Here is a 5,937-nt window from a genome sequence, read left to right as displayed (position 1 = left end):
CGGTATAGACAAAATATTTTAAATACTTTGCAATTTTATTGTTTTCACACTTTCTAAATTAGTAAAACAATGCAAATGGGGGCAATAGCATTGTATGTGGACAGGTTGAGGATGGTATAAAATGCTAAGATGATGGGACTTTTGGTTTCAATGGACACAAAAGGGCCCAAAGACTTGGGAGATATTGATTGTACTTACTCCCTAACTTTAATTTAATCTCAAAATCAGTTTTTCATTCAAACAATTTCAGTATGACACGAAACACGTTGACAGATGAATTTAAATTTTTTATAAAATATAGGAACATGAGATATATATAAAATATAGAATATTTTTTAAATAAATTATAATAATATTTTAATATTTTATTAATATTAAAATAAATTAATTTTTTAATTATTTTTAATTATTTAAAATATTTAAAATATCTTTTATTGTAATAATTAATAATATATATTATTTTTAAATTTACTTCAATAATATACTTTAAAAATAAAAATTGACACATGATGATATTTAAATATATTTAAAAAAAATATTTTATTTTTTATTAAAATACAATTAAATATAAAAATATATATATTAAATAAATATCAATAAATATCGTATTTAAAATATATTCAAACACACCACAAATAAAAAAAATATTGGTACTTTATAGATTCCGGTACATAATTTGAGTGCACTGTCGCTCGCCACACTATTATTCTGTGCTTTGCTTCCAAACAAACATTGAATATCCTGTGTCCAAAATCTGTTGGCGTAAATTGGGGCCATGCATCACTCATTATTGCTACTTTTTTAATTCTTTAATAAATAGCATCATGTGTGGGTGGTTGATTAATAATTATTAATAATATTATTATTATGAGCCCATGTGGGGGTAAATAAAATTTAATGTGTTATACTTAACGGACACTTGATAAGTATAGATTAATGTTACTTTTGGATCTCGAGAAGTCTATCGAATTTTATTTAACGCAGCCATGAAACATTGAAACGCAATAATAATATTTTCAACAATTTAGGAAGTATGGTCCATAATTTCGGCGTAGAAAGTGAATTTTCAAAGTAACATCTACCAAAAAAGATCGTAAGCTATGCTTTTTTAGATGAAAAAAACTACAACGCACAGGAGCAGGCACCAGGAGCAGTGCCACATTAACTGATACTTAGGCGAGGGGTCCATAAAAGCTATATTATAAATCTAATATTATGTAAATCTAATCTTATTATAGAGGTCTAGGGTAAAAAAAGAGGAGGTACCTGCAGCCGCACTTTTAGGCATTCAGCCATCGTATATTGGTATTAAGCTAATTTTATGGTGTCTTTTATTTGGTGTTTAATTTTTATCTAAATTATTTTTTATAATAATTTTAAAATATTTAAAATTTTTAATTTTTATACTTTTAAATTTAAAATTAATTATTTTATCTATTTTAATAATTAAATAATATTTTTTAGGCACCATAACAAACACTTTCGTATTATTACAAACTATCACTTGAATTCGTCTTCCTCTAACTAGAGAATTTTTTTTTTTTGGGTCAAGTTCTAATTCGATTAAAGTGGGTGATTATTCTGTTAGGCATCGAAGCAAATTATCTCTTGACTTTGTTATGGGATAGAGGGGAGACAAGATTAATGTGTATCTGCTTTCTATTCGTTCCCATACATAATGTAATGTAATGTAATGTAATATAGATATAAATAAATATATTATATATATACTATAATATAATATAAAATATTTGAAGAATAGTTCTATCTTTTATAGAATTTTTTTAAAAATAAAATTAAAAAATTAAAAAATACTATTTGTACACTATTTTTCAGCCATCAATTCATCTACTCTTATTAAAATATAATAGAAAATATAGTTACGTATAAAAATAATTAAGAGCTAATATAACGCGCTGAGAATTTTTTCATCGCGCCAAAAATCTCCTCTTTCAATTGCAATTTCTTCTCTTCTCAGCCAAGAAGGTTCCATTGTATGCACCTCACTTCTCTTTTCTTCTCTTCGATCGCGCCAACCTCACTCCTTACTTCTCTTCGATCGCGTTAACCTCACTCCACGCTTTCTTCTCTTCTCTACGCTTTCTTTTGCTTTGCTTCGATCCTGCAGTTCACAAAAGCTCTTCTCAGCGCTGTTTTTTGTTCTTGTTATCTTAGAGTTTTGATTATAGCTTTTGATTCAATGGAATCCACAAGCTCGAATGATGATGTTTGTGTTTAATTTACTTCATATGTTAATTTTTTATTCTTGATTTGATTTTAATTTTTTGATGATCTATGTTTTATTCCTGATTTGATTTTAATTTTGTTAATTATCTAATTATGCAAATGCTTCTGATTTAGCTTATGCTTTTGATATGTGGATTCATGATGTCATTTAGGTCCTTTTACATCATGTACATTGTTTGATTACATCTTGAAAAATTTATGTTATAAATTTGTGTAATGAGAAAAATGTTTAGCTCTTGGATTGGAGTTAAATTGGTAGTTTGCATATTTAAAATTTCTGCATTTTCTTAGATCAGATGATGATACTGATTCTATGAATATGTGAGGATTTTGAGCTATATTTGACTATTGAGTTTGATTATCATGTTTATCGAGTTTGATTATATTCAGGTTCAGTGCTATATTTAACTACTGAATTTGATTATATATGTTTACTGAGTTTGATTATATTCATGTTTAATACTTGACTACGGAGTTTGATTTTAATTTTACATATGCATATGTTCTAATTTAATTTTAATTTTTTATTTTTTATTTAAAAAAAAAAGAAGAAAGAAAGATGTTCAATCTTTTATGCAGAGATATACACACGTACACACATTTTGTTCTTTTAACATTGTTAATAATTTCTTAAAATTTCTTTTCAAATTCAGTAAATATCTATAATCAAACTCAATAGTCAAATATGGTACCGATCTTGACTATAATCAAACTCAATAAACATGTATAATCAAATTCAGTAGTCAAGCACTGAATCTGAGTATAATCAAACTCAGTAAACATGTATAATCAAACTCATTAGTCAAATATAGCACTAAATCTAAGTATAATCAAACTCAATAAACATGATAATCAAATGAATTGCTAAATGATAGTCAAATTCAATAGTAAAAATTCAATAAAAAATTTATACAATCAATTCTTTCCCCCTCGATGTGTCCTAAATTTTTCTCGGACTTTTTTTCTTTTATCTTCAATTATTTTTTCTAAGGTTTCCATCCTAACATTTGCATATAGACTAATTTGGGAGGCTCCTAGTTTTCTTTCTCTTGGTACTTTTGTCTCCTTCAAATTATCCAAAGCTTTCTTTTCTTTTTTCTTTCTTTCCTTTTTATTGGTAATTTTTGGGAATTGATAACCCTTTGCTAACTCCAAAATATTAGTTCGACAATCATTTTATGGGTATAAGAGCATTTGCATGATGATATTCTTCTTTAATCTATGACAATCATCCTATTATTCAAATTCAACCATACACACCAAAAAATTCAACAATCAAGTTCAACAAGCAAAATCTAATAAAATTTATCAAATAATGCACATGTTTTAGAAAAAAACTTACATTAGTCTATTGTAACATAACTTTAGATGTTCTCACAATTCCATCCATTTCTTTACAAACAAACCACAATTATATTCAAAAAATAAAAAAAAGTTATTTTAATATTAATTTCTTCAAACTTGAAACACAATCACTTTCTTTCAATAGGTAAAATGATGTGCATGCATACATTGTCACTGCAAACCCAATTCAAGAGGATGCTATAAAGACTGGTGACTTTGACTACCCAAATGCAGGTACATTAACACGTGACATTAAGCTTTAATTTGCTAATAACTACTATATAATTTGTAAATATTATTAATTTGCTCCATTTGTTTCAGCTGCACTTGTTCGGTATTCCATATCAGGAAATTTTTTGGGACTTCCTGCGGTGACTATTCCAGGAATGATTGATTACTTTCTCCTTTTACATAGTGCTACTCCAAGTCCAAATCATTTTATATCATTATATGTAATAGCAAAAACTTCACTTCACAAGTTGGATACACTGAATTGGGTTTGCCTATTGGTCTTCAATTTATAGAAAAAGCCTTGGGCTGAAGCAACACTTATTCACTTGGCATTTGCAATGCAGGTAAAGTTAGTTCCTTGCTTATTTCTAATCATTATTTTTTGAGATCAAGAACTAACATACATAGATATATGGTGCTGTATTCATGTTGTGATCCTAGGCCATCTGCATGCCGGAATACAGAAAGCCAGCAGTTTTCTATGACTTGCTAAGAGAAAATGAAAGTTAAATCCAGACCAGAGATTTTCTATGATCTATTAAGAAAAATCTGCTATAGTCGGACATGTTCTGATAAATAATGATGATAGCTGCATGTTCTTTTCAATCAAAACTTGATTAGTTGTCCTGTCTGCTCTATTGTGATCCTTTTTTAATCTTAATTTTAGAAAGGAGGTCTTCTTCTTAGTAATCAAATATCAAGTATGTTATAATCAAATATGTTGTAATATCATATTTTGAAAGCTGAACATGATCAAATAGACCCTAAATCATATCACAAAAATCCAGTTATAATCAAATACGCTGTAGATATCAACTATGTGATAACATAATTTCTAAAAACGGAACATAATCAAACTCATTCAGTATAATAATCAAACATACTGAAGGATTACCATGTGTTCATAATACGCAGCAGAAGAAAAGAAAGTAATCCTAAAAATCTATTTTGTGCTTAAATTTTATTCCAATAATATAATATGTAGATCAGATCTAAATACCTGTGTTCACTAATAAAAATCACTTTCTCCTTCGATGGTACGAAGGCGCTATGCATATCCACACCGAGACCAACCTTTACTGTCAACTCCTTGACTGATGGATATCTGATCTAAATTGAGAAACCTCTTACAACTCTTTGCACGCCATAAAATTCTTCTCCAAGAATTAGGCTCACATACGTTTATGTGTATAGAGGTAAAGGAATAAAACAATTCTCACTTGTTCTCTACTCTTGTCATACATATTTATAGTATGAGATTTGTTATTGATTTTAAATTTGAATCTCAATTCAAATTTGAATCATATCTTATTATTTTAAACTTGAATCTTTCAAATTTATGAATCATATCATAATTCAATTTGAAACAAAATCAATTAGGATCTCATCCAAATTTAGAATTCAAATTTAGAAATAGAATAACTAATTATTCTCAAATTTTATTTAATATTTTTAATTATCATATTATTATTATATTCTTGGTGCTAGCAAAGAATATAATAATATTCTATTTGAATTAATATAATTATTTATTTGATCAAATCAAAATAATAATTAAATAATTCTATAGCAAAGATTAGAACACTCGTTAGTGTGTGACTCCATAGGTTTAATACTAAGCGGGTAGTAAATTAGTCATACTAAATTTACTAATCAAGATTGGCGTCTAGCGACACTCCTTAAAGACCCGGTAGTATGAAGTAATATATTTTTACTAAGAACCTCAGAAGAACAAAGTATAATTCCTTCCATCTTTCCAGCTCTTGGTTAGCCCTTAGAGTATGATTTAATTATCAATCTCTAACTTGTTACCATTATTATAATGAACTGTGAATGATTTAAAAAACTCATTTTTTTATTCATTCAATCCCCTTGACTAAGGTTTTATTCATCTCAGTCATTATAACCATAGATCTCAAACTCTTTATCGAAAGTTGACGAATTTTTTATTGACTAATCATTAATTCTACAAGTATTTAAATCATACCCAATATCCATTCAACTAGCACCCTAGGGTATTAGGTGTCCGGAATCAAAGTATAATAAATACATTGTTAATTACTATGATAGTTGCAGGTAAAAGGAAACTCTATTACCATGTTCATCTTGCGAATA

General features: G+C 27.6%; 1 pseudogene; it reads left to right on the top strand.

Moving 5' to 3' along the window:
- Positions 1-3,740: 3,740 nt before the first annotated feature.
- LOC112786173 (fatty acid amide hydrolase-like) lies at positions 3,741-4,398 on the top strand (annotated as a pseudogene).
- Positions 4,399-5,937: the final 1,539 nt, after the last annotated feature.

The sequence above is a fragment of the Arachis hypogaea genome, chromosome 20 (genome assembly GCF_003086295.3).
Source record: "Arachis hypogaea cultivar Tifrunner chromosome 20, arahy.Tifrunner.gnm2.J5K5, whole genome shotgun sequence".
Taxonomy (NCBI): domain Eukaryota; kingdom Viridiplantae; phylum Streptophyta; class Magnoliopsida; order Fabales; family Fabaceae; genus Arachis; species Arachis hypogaea.
Note: the sequence above shows the minus strand (reverse complement) of the source record. Positions and strands in the feature narration are given on the sequence as shown.